At 35.4% G+C, this 17,783-nt stretch overlaps 1 pseudogene; it reads right to left on the reverse strand.

The window, feature by feature from the left end:
- Positions 1 to 13,001: 13,001 nt before the first annotated feature.
- On the reverse strand, positions 13,002 to 13,385 carry LOC147400308 (arabinogalactan protein 13 pseudogene; annotated as a pseudogene).
- Between the last annotated feature and the right edge of the window lie 4,398 nt (positions 13,386 to 17,783).

Raw genomic sequence — 17,783 nt, forward strand, 5'->3', positions numbered from 1 at the left:
ACAAGCTTCTGCCGCCGACAGCATATTTCTGAGTCAGAAATAGACTCTGACTCTTGGCCTGACTTCCCCATTGCCTTATAGTTGATTTCCTACCCTTCATTTCATTAAAAATATTAAAGTAAATATCCTCTTTAATTTATACTTTCCATTTACTTTAAGTTCTTTAATGAAATTAAGGTTTTACCCCCCATTTCGGAATAATGGGAATGGTTTCAAGATCCAAATCTCAAAGGATCAAAATCCGAACTTTGGTTTCAAGAACAAAACATAAATTTCTACGTTTTCGACAAATTTTCAAAATGTAACAACTTTCGCATTACTTTGAATTAGATTACAAAACCTATATAGTGTCGAATCTCGTGATCGAGACTTTCATTTTGACAAACCTGTTTTCAATTTCTAGAATTTTGAAAATTTGAGTTTCTAACACTTAGTCAAAATTTTCACCAGCTTTTACTATTTTGGCCAGCTTAGGTATCGTGCATCACGGGACCTCATTTTGAATAAACCTTGATGATTTTCAATTGAAAATTCAAAAATGACTTTGAAAGATTGAAAATGAATGATTCGATTCGAAAAGAAGAAAAGTAAAAGTACCGAAAGAATGGGGAAAGGGATGAAACGATAAAATGTCAGAATCACACTCGAGGGGTGATGTCTGCCTTTTACATTGTATGTTGTGTGTAAGTTGGTGAAAGGATATCCAGGTTATTAATGAAAGAGTTGCATGTTTATTTACGATTATATAAGCGCGTGCGCTAAGTACTATTTTTATTTTAGGTCGGGTGGCCACAGTTGCATGGTAGGAACTGGATATCCATTTTCAACCCTGTTCTGTTAATTTCTCTTTTGTTTTAAATGAAAAATCATATATATACGTAGCTATTTTGTGAGTTATTAAAGGGTCTGTGAATGCCTGAAGGGATAGTATGTCACATCATCCAGAGGGGTGCATTATCCTGGGATGTACGGTAGGAACTACCAAGCTCATACGTGATATGGGACGCGTATGAGAGTGGAGTCACAACTGGAATCCGGGTCCATTCCTTTCTTATCTTTACCAGGATAATGCACCCCTGTGTATTGTGTATTGTAAAGGTGGTCGTTTAAGAGTGGAGTGTCATTTTGGGAATCACATGCACGCTTGATAGGCATAGACGAAGATAATTGGTCAGTAATCACTAACACTCTAGTAGTAGTCGAACGTTTTGACACATCGAAAAGAGACCCATTACTTACGATCATGTCAAACGGCCAGCCTGAGCCGGATAAATGGTCTCGCAAGCGTGGTAGACACGACCAGCCACAAAATCAGGAACTAAAAGATAGATTTACGTAGTAACATCATGTCCCGATTGAGACCGATCCAGTTGTGAATCCCAACGCTCAAATTCCATTACTCCACCACTTGTATTATGTATCTGTTGTTATATTTCGAATTATAAACTGCAAAGCATGTCTATTACTTCAATGTTGTCAACTGTATTTGCATAAAAGGACAAATGTATAATGAGTATGAATGATTGATGTTATGTGAAACTTTTAAATTGTTTAGTTGCTTATCCCTAGCCGTATATACCAGTTGATCATATTTTATTCTATAAAACCTTGCATATATTAAAATATATAGTATGCTTTATTCGATCATGTTTAGGAAGGGTTATTAGTAGGAATTGGTTGTGGACTTACTGGGTAACTCTCATTACTCACCCTTTCCTTCCTATTTTTTTTAGTTTCAGCACTTGTAGTTATCGAGACAGGCGTAGAGTCAATAATTGAGGAGCCTCTGGTTGGTCAGATCGACGACCAGTGTCCATTTTCCCTGTGAGCATTGGGGTTACTTCCCTTAGGAGTTTGTTCATCTTAGGAAGTGTACATAGTATTTTGGGCCGAGTGCTAGGACTATGTTAGAGTGAGATTAAATTTTTGTAACCATGTATATTGCTAAACTTCCGTACTCTGATCTATTTGCATGTTAGATGTAATTAGTCTTCCGCTGTTATTTCCTGTATCTACATCTTTATATACAGACTTTGTTATAAATTGGTTTATCAAGTATAAGTTCCGTGAAACGCTAACATAAACAGAGGAGACCATACCGAAATTTTGAGGCATCACTTAGTGCCTCGAAGTGGCCTTGGGATTTGTGTTAGCGTTTGGCGGGGTGCCACATGAATTTTGTAGAGGACGAAGTTGCGGACATTTTTCCTTTTGTGTTGGAAGTCACGACGACTCGTTCGTGGTGAATTTACGATTGAAATTCAAAAAAACCAATTTTTTTTAAAAAATCATGGCTGTTTTTGGACGTTTTAAAATGACAATGAATGGTAAATTCATTTAAAAATTATTTATGTAAATTTTTTAGACGAAATCGATATTTTAATTATTATTTTGTTTGACGATAACTTGACCTTCTAGATTTCAAAAATGACGAATGAATACTCTATTTTGTATAATTTTTTGTTCTATATCTAATGGTATGGTCAAATTCTACTAGTTATGTCTTTAAAAAAATTTACTTTTTCGACCCGTTGGGATACTAAAATTGACTTCGTTTTCATTTTTGATGATAATTCAATTTTCTAGGCTTCAAAAATGACAAGAAAATAGTCCATTTTCTATAATTTTTTATTATGAACTTAATAGTCTGATCAAATTTTAAAAATTCTTGCTCTAACAAAAAGTCATTATTTTAGCCTGATCCGACTCAAAAATCGATAATTTTGTAACTTTTCTGTTTAGACTCACATTTTAGCATGCTTATAGGGTAAAGTTTATTTTTCGATCATTTTGAATCCAATGGTGAGGTTAGATTTCATTAAAAAATGATCAGAATAAAATCCCACAATTTTACCCTAAGTCCCACTTTCAGGATTTTCTCAAAATTCCACTATTTATTTTTTCTCAAGATACGAATCGAAAACTCGGGGTTTTATAATTATTTCTTTGAACCTTGAGGAGATGAAATTTTTAAGACTTTGGTAGCGTACCAAAGGTAGATTCCATCAACTAAGTAATATCCCATGGTATAGTTTGTGGCCATAGATAAAGTACTTAGCAAGCTTGGGTTACTGAGAATTGTTGTCCATTGTTGGATGTGTATAACTTCACCACATTCTATCTTTAGATTCGAAAGTTAGAAAAGTGGGTAGTTTTTAGGTAGTTTCCTAGTGTTAGTGGATATTGTTGCCAACCCTTTGATTTTCACAACTCCATCTCACGCCATAGATTGTGTTTATGACTAGGAAAAAAATCCTATTTTTAGATTTGGTAGTTAAATTTCCTTTTAGGGCTTCCATTCCTCATGAGGTGTGAAATCCTTGAGCAAATCAATTAATCTATGATCCTCTTATCTTGCTTCCTAGACCCTTGGTCTCCTGACCTTTCTCCCTAGGCGTCGTTGACTAGGTAGGCTCTTGGCTCTTTGAAGATTGAATGATGAAGCCCTAGTGTGGTACCTGTTAAAGATCCTTCAAAGATAGAAATTAGTAAAAAAAAAATAGACGAAATGATGAAGATTAGATATGGGGAAGATAATGAATAGTGAGTTGCAGAGTGATTATCTATTTTTTGTATATGAGAAAGTGATTTTTTGAACCCTCTTTCAATCTTTGAGAGGGGTTTTATAGTAACACAATGCAAATAGGTGGGGATGCAAAAGTTGGAACAAAGAGCTCATTGAAAGTTCACTCTCGATAACTTATCATAGTTAATGATGGTCTCCTACGAATTCTAATAATAGTACATTCAATCTCGGGATCAAATGATTTTAATACGTCACTCCTTGAACGTCTACCAAGCATGTAAATCAAAAAGTCGATCAAACAATCAAGAAAGAAAAAAGACTGGACCTAGATAGGTTGTCTAACTCTAGACATCTCTTAATTGGGTAGAAATGGCGCAACTAAAGTTGTGACACAATTCTATGAAATTAGATTTGGATCATTTAGATCTTTAGATTGGAGATGGCGCATAATGCATAAGTAATAGCACTCTTAACTTACCTTTCTTTTTTGAATAAACTGAGTTTATTCCCTCAAAGGACTAGATCTTACTAGATACCAAAGGTGACCAAGAAGTGCAATCAATGCAACTTAAAGCGGATTTCTCCTATTGAGCTTGTGAACCCTATAGTCAAGTCTAATTGATTTTAATTAATTTGATTGGATGACTAGTGAGATTAATTGTCATAATTAGATAAAAGAGTTAGTAATAACTTCCAATCCTTATCTTATGGTACCATTTCTAGGAGGGCGGTGTTCTTTACTAACTAATTAACTAATTCAAGTATGTGCAAATTATAAAATAATAAGCAAAGGCAAGGAGTAACCCACTAACAAAGAGAGGCGTGGGTGTTTCGAAATTACCTCATGTACTAGAGGGGGTGAAAATGAGTTGAGTCAACTTATACCACTAACTCCAGATTTGGCATGCGAACCTAAGGAGTCTTGACGGTATCGTCCAACCATCATCATTTCCTAGTTTATTACAATCCAATCCTTCTTAAATAATTAATTAAGGAAAGTTACAAGAACCTAATACAAGAGAATCTATTACAAAAAATTAACCTTATAAAAAGAAATAAAAATGAAAAAAAAAATAAAAAATAAAATAGTGTTGGAACTTTGATGGTCTTTTAAGTTTTTCTCCAAAAAATTGTTCAAACCTATAAAAAGAAATACACAGTCAAAAATTGAACAATATTGAAAAATAAAAATAAAAACAGAGGATGTTATTACAATCCAAGGATCACAATAAAGATATTGTAAACAATCAAAGGAATAAATTCCAAAATTTTACCGCTGCTTCCTGATAGGTTTGGGTAGTGCGGTGATGATGTCAACTTTGGTCACCAAATTTTCATAGTAACCTCTTGTTGCTTCATTCATTGCAATGAATTTTTTTTAACGTTTTTTAATCGATAGAAAATAGAAATAAAAAAATGACAAAAATGAACTTCAAATCAAAACTTTAAACTACTACATCTTTTTTTCCGGTAACGACTTCAAAATTTTGACGAGACTATCGTTGTCCTTCCCATTGAAGTTAATATAGATGTAAATTTTCTTGACTTGTGGGGCAAGTAAGGGATCAAACCCAAGAGAAAGGGGGTAGAATTAAACTAAGATAATGAAATCAAATCTAACCAAAACTATTTTTATATTTTTGAAGTTACTAAAATAAAATAAAAATTGTTGGAAAATTAAATTAATAAAAATAAAAATAAAGTAAAAAACTATTGAGAAAAATATCATTAGAAAAGGATCTACCTAGAATAAATTACTAAACCAAAATCTAGCTCCTAACCTCTTTGATAACTCAATCATAAGGGCTTGGTGTTAGCACCTTAGATCGAAAGATTTAGCAAGGTAAAATAAAATTTAAAGAATACTAAGGTAGAATTCTTTCACTATCTAATATGTGAATCTCTTACTATCAAATATCTAGATTAAGCATGTTACATCTTGAGTTAATTTAAGAATAAAGCATTTAGGTTAAGCATAAAAGGTGTAAAAGTTCATCTCTAGCCTTAATCCATAGGAGTGGTCAAATCTTGAAGAGAACTCATAAATATTAAAGAAAATTAAGAGATAAAGAAACTAAATACAACAAAGTAATCTTGCTCTAGACTTTTCTACTTTCTAATGGAAGGGAGATTAGCCTAAGGTAATTGCAAGTGATAAAAAAAGATAAATGAAAAAGAACAAACATTGTTTCATTAAATAAAGATAATTATAATCTCTTCTCACTCTCTCACTTACAAGAATTAGAAAATACAGGTGAAAAGACTAAAAGCCTTCGGTTAAAGGAAGAGAACCAAGAAATAAAGAGGGACCCTTTCTAAATTGGAAAATGGGTTATTTATAGAAATCTTAAGTTTTAGACGGATCTATTCTTAGCTTTTTTCACTATTGTGGATAAGATCACGTGTGGAGCACACTGCCACGATTTTAGGGTGCTCCAACCGAGGTACACCGCATCGCCTAAGTGGTTCACCTCGCTATGATTGGGTTGAAACCTTTGGTCATAAGGTTTGTTTAGGATAATTGAATGGTCCTCCAGATTGAAATGCAATGTCTAGTTTCTAGTTTTTAATTTCAGGGCCCAATTTGATGGTTTGATATTGGATCTGCACAGTGAACACACGAAATCAGGATTTTCTAATAAATGCAATTATTTATATACAATTAAGCCTAATTAGCATAGAAGAACATGAAACGTGATATTTTGAGGCTTAACATGATTATTAAATTAATATAGTGAAATAAAGACAAAATTGAAATAAATGTTGGGAAAAATTGCAGATAAATCAATTTTTTAAGACACTGATCACATACTGAACAATACCAAGGTGAATCATAGGGGTAATTCCATTTTCACTAGCATATGGGATAGAAGTCGTCATTTTGACCAAGGTACAGGTCTACACTACAAGGATGCGGGTTACCGAGAGTACCATGAACAAGGAACTATTGGTTGAGAACCTCGATTGGCTAGATGAGACTTGAGAACGAGTAATGGAGAGACTTGGTCGATACTAACAGTAACTAAAGAGATTGTACGATCAAAAGGTACAGAGGAAAACATTCAAGCTCAGAAATATGGTATTACGAAAAGTGTTTCAAAATACATAAGAGTTAAATAGCGGGAAGTTCGGTGCAAATTGGGAGGAACCGTACATCGTATATAGGCTAGGGGAAGCCGATGCTTATTATTTAAGTACAAGGATAGGGGATGGAATCACAGCACTATGGAATGCTTTGAACCTTAACAAATATTATCAATAAAAAATTTTCATTTCTAAGTAATTTCGTCATTTTTGTTTATGTTTAAAAGACTTGACTCATTATGGGAGCCATACCCAACCAATTGAGGTCAATTTATTAGAAAGAATTGGCTCATTATGGGAGCCAAACCCGATCATTTGGGGTGGGATTATGGAAAATACTTGGTTCATTATGGGAACCAAGCTCGACCGTTTAAGGTCAATTTAGGGAAAAGACTTGACTCATTATGGGAGCCAAACCCGATTGTTTGGGGTCAAATTAAGATAAAATCTAAAAAAATGCAAGTAAAATAACAGAGAAATTATTTCATTAATCGAAAGTAATAAAAGCAAAATGAAAAATTACATAAAAATCCCTAAACAGCAAGGGTGGGAGCAACATTAACCACTTCTTGACCTTCAACATAGTCAGAGGATTGGGAAATTGTAGCATTGGTATTGAGCTCAGGAGCTAGCTGAATAGGGTCAATTCTAATTTTTTTCTAAGCCAAGAGAGTCGGAGTCACAATAGCCTTCGAGGAGACCAAAGATTCTTTCACTTCAAGGGCATTCTTTCCCTTCTTAATCTTGGCATTTAGCTTATTATAGGCCTTTCCCCAAGACAACTCGGAGTCATCGACCTAAGCTTGGTATTTATCAAGCTGATCTTGCAGGTCTTTCTTCTTTTACTCATCCTTGGCAAACTCGATGGTCACCAACTTCCCCTTCATAGAAGAAAGTTCTTCGTGAGCTAAGGCTATGTCCTTCTTCGTTAGCTCGAGCTGTTCCACTGAGCTTTTGAGTTCGGCCCTCAAGAAACCAAATCCCCTTGGGTCTTCAAATTGTAGGACGCGAAAGCCTTCCTCTTAGCCTATAGCTTTTTTGCAGTTGCTTCAATCGTGTCACGATTGGAAATGATGTGCCTTGTGATTGTCTGAGCATCAAAACCCTGTGTTGAATCTAAAATGTAATGGAATGAAAAGTTATAAATAACATAACTACAGAGCAAAAGAGAACAAAGAAGGCAGGAAAAAACGGCTTATCTCGACCATGGCTCAGAAGACGTCGCAGAACAACCGAGCTGGATCCTCTGTGAAGTGTTTGTTCATAAACACCTTGTCCTTGGGAAGATAAGATGCCTCAAGCACCTTTTGCGCAGTCTGAGATTTGGAAATTATGATGCATTGGTCTGTGGTGGGGTGGCTAATAACTGTTGGGGTGATAACCTAGGGGTTGCCCAGAGGCCACCACACTTTGACCCTTACCTCGAGGTAGAAGTGGAAGTAAGTTGAGGGGGAGGTTGAGGAATGATCCTCGAAATCTCGATAGAGGCCCCTGTTGAGACAATAAGTGGGTTTGGCAGAGGAGCACCCTTCCTTAACCTCTTTAGAGGAGGTTGCTCGACTTCTTTTTCCTGAAGCGAATACTAGTATGTCTCCTGCACCTCAACGTATAGGTCGTCTTCGAGCATGGTACTAGGCTTTGGAAGGAATGAGGCTCAGGAGATGAGTACCTTACTTCTTCTTGATCTCCCTAGCCTTGCGAGCCGGAAGGGGCTAAAAAATCGATAACTTGATGGTACAACTCTCTGTCAAAGAAAATATGATTGATAACGAACAAAAGGAGGACTCAAACCTCATTGAAAAAACTCATCGATAAGGTTGAAGGAATTGGAGGTAAAAGGGGGAACCTCGTCTCCTGGAGCATTTTCCCACCGACTAGTTAGCTATATCGGGAACAAAAACCAATCCTTATCTGAGTCTGGTAGCTTAAACAAGGATGGCTTTCCCCTTTTCTTGGTTAGGTAGAAGTATCCCTTCTTTTTGGGACACTTCCTTTTAGGAGAATTGGGCTCTAATATCCAAGAACCCGAGCTTCAAGCTTTTGTCCAATCTAATATTCATTTGCTCGATGTTATAGATAAGTCAGTAGAAATTACCGCTCATCTACTCGAGTGCCCTCTTATAAAAGTTTAAAACCTCTTGAGTCAACCTACTTAAAAGGATTTTGAGTCTGGCCTTAAATTGTCCCCAATTTACTACAGTGGCATTGCAGGGGACCTCTTGAGAAAATGAGGGCTCTTTCATGAAAGAGGTGCCCACATCTTCAAGGATGGCATAAGCATCCCTAATCTCTGGCAGATGAGGGCACGAATGGGTATAAGATTTCCCTTTAGCCATGAAAGAAAATTAAAGGAGAAATGGAAATAAGGTTTGAGGAGGGTAGTATTGGCAGAGCCTTTGACCTTTATAGGAACCTTCAACAACAACAACGGAAGCCCTCAAATTAAAATAGCCACTGAGCAAGAGAGAAAGAAATAAGGATGCAGGTACGTTTGTAAGAGAAGGAGAAAAGGAGAGGGAAAAAAATAAGAGTTCATAAAAAAGAAAATAGAGAAAGAAATAGGTATTTATGATTCATGGAGCCTCGAGATACGAGGAAAATGAAAGGGCAAGATTGCTTCGTTAACCGATGCAATAATGGGTTGTCGACTCATTAAATATGCACGAAAAATGGAAAAAGGGTACGAACACGCGTGCATGATCGACTAACCAATGGAAACCATGTGTGTACGACGAATAAATGCGCCACAACCAACGCGTGCAATGATTATGGCTTGACAATCGGTAGTGTGTTTCACGAGGATATCATTAAATGCGTCAACAAGGAATCGAAACAGTAGGATTACAAGTTGAAAGTCAAAAGGCAGAATTCGAAAGGGACAGTGTATATTAGTGACCCAATGGGAAGCAATCATCCAATGGGAAGCAATCATGTGTCATTTGATTATATCTCAGTCTCGGGCACTAAGATAATAATCCAAAAGCTCGAGAAGGGGATTGTGGAGGGTAGTTTTCGTACTACATTAAAGAGTGACACATGGCACATAGGGAACATAAAAGGGGAGTATCGAACTCTGATCCCCGGGAGCACGAGAAGAACCCAACCTATCAAATCTCACTTCTTGATAAGCTCGGAGGATGGGAAGTCGGATGCATGGGCATGGGAAGATCGAGTCTGGAATTCGGAGAGATAGGTCGGAGCACGAAGGAAAGATTTGGTCAATTGAAATCCTAAGAGTTAGGGATTCAATTCGCAAAGATCAAGGGAGATCCCTGATCTTAAGGGATAAACTAATTCGGAATGATGAACAGATACATTCATAATAAAGAGGAACTATTAAAACCTATAGGAAGGGAATTTATGAAGAAAATCAAGGAAGATCCTAAGGTTGAGACCTCTATAAATACAAGGAGAATGGGTATAAAAAATGTACAAAATTCCTTCTTCCACTACAAAAATGGTAGGTTTTTAAGGTGATTTTATTCGGCGATTTTGTTAAGTGCCAACAATAAAACAATATTAGAGGCGTTTTTAAAGAAAGGGCCACCACAGAGTTGCAAACAATGTTGTTTTTTAAACACGCCTCCGAAGAGAAACAAGCAATGATGATTGTGAGAAAAAAAACCTCCAAAGGGACGCATAGTAGGGGCGCTTTTGCTAAAATGCCGACCACTCTCGATATATTTTGGCGCCATTTTCTTGCGGGAATCTCCCTCTCTTCCTTTGTCTCATATTCTTTCTCTCACTCTTTGTTTTTTCAGCCCATTTCCCTCTCCAACCCTTCGATTCTCCTTCCTGTAAGTCCCTCTTCTCCCATTCTTGAATTTTTCTTTAAATCTTTAAATATGATTAAAGACTACAAGTATTTTTCTGAAACATCTTTGATTTTTCTCTTATTTTGTTTCTAGGGTTTTCAGTTTTAGTTTTGGATTAGATGTTTTAGACTTCAAAAGTTCTCAACCGAGTCACATCTCCCTCCAAAGTATTTGTTCAATCTTTTATAATAATAGGGGGGCGTGCTCAAACAAAGCCCTAGGAGAGCTTTTCTAGTGATTTTTTCTCTCCATAATCTTTTGTTTGATTTTTTTTTGTTCAATCTTGTTTCGTTGATTGGATTCTTTTCAAGGGTTTTTTTTTTTTTTTTTGTCTTTTGTTTCTCTTGTGATCTTTGTTTATCATTCTAGGTTTCCTCTCCTGATTTGGAAATAATAATATCTGGTTGTTTATAGTTTCTATTTCTAGTGATTTTGTGATTGTTTGATGGAATTTAGGGCAAATTTGATAATTGTTTTTTTTTCTAATTAGAGTTTCTGATTGAATTTGTAACCTAAGTTGGGTTTCTGAAAAAAAATTTGTCACTTTTTTGAAGAATTTTTTCTCAACACACGTGTGAGCTAGAAAGAATTTGTGGCAATTAAAAGCCTAATGCTTGGATTGTTGATGCATTTTGGATATATGTGTATACTCATGACTTGATGAGTTTACTTTAACTCTTTATTTGATTTGTGTATGTGTTTCTCTATTGAAAATTACTATTCTAATAGGAATCAATTTGCATTGCAACCTTATACTCACATATCAGATCGTTTACATGGCTTTTATAGTATTTGTTTAGATGTTGATTATGTTCCTATAAATTTTTATTGATGGCAGGTAGTGCATTATAATGTTCATAATTAAATATGGGAGTACAACAATGTTGAAGGATCACATTTGAGTAGTTGATTTTTTGTTTCTTAATTTTATTTTTTTTGTTTACAATGTTAATGTTTCAATTAGTACTTGGTTTATCACTATAAGAACTAAGCCTTACATGTTTTGGAATGTGAATGTTGTGTTTTATTTTAATTATGGTGTGATAGTTAATTGAAGTATAATAAGTAAATGTGGGGGTGCCAATAGCATTTCTTAAGAAATTGAAGTGTGATAAGTGAAATTTGAAGTGCCAATAGTAACTCTTTTTCTTTATATAATTGCAGATTTTATTTTGAAACGAAAATTTTAATAAATTTTTTTTACAGCATTAGAGGGGGTTTTCAAACAACCTCTAAAAATATAAAAAATCACCCTCAAATCAAATTATTTAGAGGCAATTTTAAAATCGTCCTAAAATTGTTTTTATTAGAGGGGATTTTCAAACAGCCTCTAAAAATATAAAAACCGCCTTTAAATCACGTTATTTAGAGGCGGTTTTAAAATCGCTCTTACTTGACCATTAAAAAAAATATATATTGGAGGCGGTTTTTATGAAATTGGTGACAGTTTAAAACCGTCTCAAAAAACCTCATATTTTGTAATGTTCCTAAACTCTAGACTATTTTTTGTATTAAGGTCCTAACTTGAGAGTTGAAAAAGTGTTGTATTGTACACCGAAAAGCACAAGAGGAAGAAGTCAATCAACCAATAGAAATTTCGAGGTAGTGCAAGTTTTTGCATCTACAATATTTATATTATATAATATAAATAATATAAATTATTGCACTAGACCTATTTGCCCCTAAGCCCAACCCTAAACTAGAATCAAGCTTAGTTCACAATCCTCTGTGGAGACGTGGGAGGAACAACACTCCTCTCCTTACCAACTTTGCTAAGTTAGCACTTATATTGGGGAGTGAATATCTTACCTAACAATGAATCACATGTGAAGCTCTCAAAAGACAACCATATATTTTTCTAAATGTTCCATGTGCAGCAGCCACGCGCATCCCTCATAAAAAAAATGTCTTTTCTTTTTTCGTTACTTTAAATTACGACTTCCACTCCTATGCTCATTAGAATCTCAATATTCATTTATCAAAAGCCCAATTTAAACCTAAATCACGAAAGATAAGTCGGCCTAAGCCTTAAGATTAAGTAAGGATTTCACCCCCTCACACCAAGGGTGGTCTCTCGACTTGTGGCATCCAAAAACGATACATCACTTCACGGTTGTAAGGATTTCCCATGTGTATGCCCCCAAGAAAAAGAAGATGTATCGTTGTCTATTTGCCACGTCTACTCCCGTACCTGATAGTGTGTAACATTTTATCACAACTCAAAAAAATGATTTTTTTTAAAACTGTCATTTTTAACCGTTCAATTTCAATTTTAATTTCAGAAAAGGTTTCTCAAATGATGAACGGTCTAAATGTGCGTTTAAACCCCAAATCACCAAAGATCAACGGTCTAAATTAAATGTGCGTTACAATGTGACAAATTAGATCCAATGGTAGTTGTTATTAAAAAAAATAACAATTAAAAAAAAAATGAAATTCTATTACAAATGAATAAGACGGTACAGAGAGATTATAAAAATACAAATACAAATAAAAGATGAATGCCACCCGCATACGTATATACCCCCATCATATACATCAATAACACCCAAACAAATACCCAATATATAATAAAAATAAAAATAAATCTTTCTACGTCACGAAAAACCCATCTACCCAAGAACGACGGAGAGAGATCAGTATAGAAAGCCAAAGGCGATCGCAGCAAAAGAAACGAAGATTGCAGGGACAAAGGTAGTCCCATCCGATGTGGGGCTCGGTGCAGGCGCATCAGCAGCTGCAACATTTTGGACTGCCGACACAGCCATGAACATTACGACTATTGCAACCAAGAGTCTCATCTTCAAAGCCTCCATTTCTTCTTTTGTTTTGGTGAAATTAGAGAAGAGAAAAATGGATCTACGATCCCTCTGGGTAGGCGGTGCAGAGAGAGAGAGAGAGAGAGAGAGAGAGGATTTGTAGGGGCAATGGACTTAGAAATTAAAGAAGGTGTAATGTTTATGAGGTAATTGGGAAGAGTGGATGGGGGTTTATAAAGAGTTGGGAGAGACTAGGGTTTTTACGGGCACGCTGCCCGAGGTGACCGTTCAACGGCTTATTTTTCTTATGTTGTTGAGCTGCCCTTTGTTGGCAGGTTATCTGTCTTTCTGGTATCATACAGCTGTCAATCTTACTTTTTTTTTTTTTTTTTTTTTTTTTTTTTTTTTTTTTTGTGGTGGAATTTTATTTGGAGGGGTTTAGTCTAACATGCGCCTATAGGAAAGGAAACAGCAATCAATCATAACTCTCATATATATATATATAGGGAGGCGTTCGGATGCCTCCGTTTTATCAGTTGTTTTAACAAAAGAAACCCGAGCGTTAGATATTTTTGAATCGGACGGACGAGATTGCATTTGCGTTTAAGTTATAATATATGGTTTTTTACAGCGCCATCCCTATTGTTTCTGATTATTAGTGCCACCTCCCCGAGTGAATTACAACGACAGTCTCTCTCGTCTGTTCTCTCTCGTCTGCTCTCTCTAAACCCTCGAACGCCTCTCTCTCTCTCGCTCGCTCGCTCGCTCCGCTGAAACCCTCTATCTCTCTCTCTCTCTCTCTCTCTCGTTCCGCTGAAACCCTCGAACCTCACTCACTCTCTCTCTCTCTCGTTGAAACCCTCGAGCACGAACGGCTGCTGTCGCTCTCGCTGCAACTCCATCGACGAAGCACGCTATAGGTATCATCTGTTTCAACCGTTCGTTTGATGAATTGATTCAAGCCACGTTTGAGGCTAATTTTTTCCCCTATTTATTTCTCTCGCATCGTCTTCAGATACCCACTGTTTTAGCACTCTCTCTCTCTCTCTCTCTCTCTCTCTCTCTCTCTCTCTCTCTCTCTCTCTCTCTCTCTCTCTCTCTCTCTCTCTTTCTGTGTGTTTGAAAGAGGAAATAACATCATATCATGGGTAGAGGGAAAGTAGAGCTTAGGAGAATCGAGAACACAACAAACAGACAGGTGAAGGAGAACTCTCTGTTCTTCTCTTATTTAATTGTGCCAGGGAGGTGGCACTAAATATTAGAAAATAGAGGGATGGAGTTGTAAAAATCTTATAAATCTATAACTTAAACGCAAATAACAGCGCGCTGTTTTTTAATTGTGCCAGGGAGGTGGCACTAAATACTTAAAATATAGGGATGGCGCTGTAAAAAACCCATAAATTATAACTTAAACGCAAATGCAATCTCGTCCGTCCGATTCAAAAATATCTAACGCTCGGGTTTCTTTTGTTAAAACAACTGATAAAACGGAGGCATCCGAACGCCTCCCATATATATATAATATATATATATATATATATATATATATATATATGGGTCGGGTTCCTGCAACACACGTTGCGACACACATATAGATAACGTGTTTGTCTTATATGGGAAAAAATGTTTGGAATGAGCTGATTTTTTGTGAGGATGATCTCTGTGATGAGGGGATCATCCTGGCAAAAAATCATCCCATTCCAAAACTTTTAACCCCATCAAAATTGATTTACAAAAATTGATGGTCTATAAATTTTCAATAAAAATTGGACGGTCTAGAAGTTTTGGAATGAGCTGATTTTTAGCAAGGATGATCTCCTCACCACAGAGATCATCCTCACAAAAAATCAGCCCATTCCAAACATTTTTGCCCATATAAGACAAAACACGTTGTCTATATGTGTGTTGAAATGATTGTCGTTTGAACCTGATCCTATATATATATATATTGGGACTCATATTGGGACTCACATTGCGACACACCGTTTTGTCTTATATGGGCAAAAATATTTGGAATGGGCTGATTTTTTGTGAGGATGATCTCTATGATGAGGAGATCATCCTTGCCAAAAATCAGCTCATTATGAAACTTTTAGACCGTCCAATTTTTGTTGAAAAATTATAGACCGTCCAATTTTTGTAAATCAATTTTGATGGGGTTAGAAGTTTTGGAATGGGATGATTTTTTGCCAGGATGATCCCCTCATCACAGAGATCATCCTCACAAAAAATCAGCTCATTCCAAACATTTTTCCCCATATAAGACAAAACGGTGTGTCGCAATGTGAGTCTCAATATGAGTCTTAGGAACGTGACCCTATATATATATATATAGGGTCCCGTTCGCCACCCTTAGTTTTACCACACACTTTAACAAACGCGTTTTGTCTTACATGGGTTAGAAGTTTCGGAATGAGCTGATTTTTGGTGAGGATGATCTCTATGGTGAGGAGATCATCCTCACCAAAAATCAGCTCATTCCAAAACTTCTAATCCCATCAAAATTGATTTACAAAAAATGGACGGTCCACGATTTTTCAACGTGTAAACATGGGGCTAAACATTTCGGAATGGGCTGATTTTTGTGGAGGATGATCTTCTAATCATAGAGATCATCCTCACCAAAAATCAGCCCATTCCAAAACTTCTAACCCATGTAGGACAAAAAACGTTTGTTAAAGTATGTGGTAAAACTTAGGGTGCTGAACATTTCCCTATATATATATATATATATATATATATATATATATGGGTCCCGTTCGGCACCCTTAGTTTTACCACACACTTTAACAAAAGCGTTTTGTCTTACATGGGTTAGAAGTTTCGGAATGAGCTGATTTTTGGTGAGGATGATCTCTATGGTGAGGAGATCATCCTCACCAAAAATCAGCTCATTCCAAAACTTCTAACCCCATCAAAAATGATTTACAAAAAATGGACGGTCCACGATTTTTCAACGTGTAAACATGGGGCTAAACATTTCGGAATGGGCTGATTTTTGGGGAGGATGATCTTCTAATCATAGAGATCATCCTCACCAAAAATCAGCTCATTCCAAAACTTCTAACCCATGTAGGACAGAAAACGTTTGTTAAAGTGTGTGGTAAAACTTAGGGTGCTGAACATTTCCCTATATATATATATATATATATATATATATATATATATAAGAGGAAAATTGAGTTGTATATAATATATTAGGGTGATGAATGAATCGGATCCGTATTGGGGTCCATTTAGGAACAATCCCGGATTGGATCGTATCTGACCAAAAACCAATCTTACAACTTCCGGATCATACATCCCAATATTAAGATTCAAATCTTATCCAATGACAATTGGATTGGGTTGAGATTAGGATTGAATCAAGTCTCATTAGAAAATATATATATTATATATATATATATATATAATTAACTTTATGTATAAAATAAAATATAAAACATAATTTATTTAATTTCTCATATTTTATTAGATTGGGTTTCTATTGCATCAGGACATGAATATTCCAAAACCTATCGGATCTGATTTAGATTCCTCAATCAGATCCAAAATTTATGGGATACTGGCCAAATGAATTGGTTGTAGATCCAAATTAATAACGTATAGGATCATGCTCCTTTTCATATGAATAAGGAAAGACCTTTACTTGTGGGATGTAATAATAAGGGAAGCCTCACGCCTTGGGATGTCAATGGGTACCCATTTAACCAGAATCAAACCCATTTGAACCAAAATCAAAAATCCTGATCCTAATTTCTTTTTAATTGTAATCAGAACCGATTGATTTTGTCTTATATTATAAATGATTTAAGGTTTTCTTTTATTTTAAAGTCAATGCAGATTATATAAAGCATTTTAATTTTCCATATATGATCCATTCAACGGAACTTAAAATAGAGGATTTCTTCTAAAAAATTATTATTTTTAATTTTTGAAATTGAATCATTTACTTTATCTTTAAAAGAAAGAATTATAACTAAGATGCTAATTTTATATATAATATACTAATTTTTTAAAGGAAAAATGGGTTTTATAAAAAAAAATTTGAAATATTTTTTCCTTGTTTGATTCTTGAGAAGCGGAATCAACCGATGTCGTGTTTTTTAAGTTCCAGATCCATTTATTTTATAATCGGAATCAAAACCGATAATATTTGGAATTGAAAAAATATAATGGTTATGGTTATAATTTCCCTAGGAACCGAACTAAAATCGACCCATTAATATCCCTACCTCATGCAGACATGTAACTGATGGTGAGAATGTTAGAACCCAATAACTGTGTGGCCCAATTGATTTTGGTTTTTGACTTGCATATGGATTCTACCAATTAAAGAAACGTCAATAATAAATGATAAATCTAAATAATATTAGAATTAGAAATACTTTTAAATTTTAGTAGGAAACCTTGATGGATATATAGAAATCCTATTAAAAAAGTAGGTCATCTATTTCGATCTATTTAAGTGGATTGACATCTCATAATAAATACAAGCATATACATAAAACGTGAGAAGAGATTGGATTCTAAATTGTGGTAATCTCTATCAATCACTAGAACCCTAATCGATCCAACATAAAGAGAGAATGCAAGTCT

Source organism: Akebia trifoliata, chromosome 6 (genome assembly GCF_017979445.1).
Source record: "Akebia trifoliata isolate Shusen 1 chromosome 6, ASM1797944v1, whole genome shotgun sequence".
Taxonomy (NCBI): domain Eukaryota; kingdom Viridiplantae; phylum Streptophyta; class Magnoliopsida; order Ranunculales; family Lardizabalaceae; genus Akebia; species Akebia trifoliata.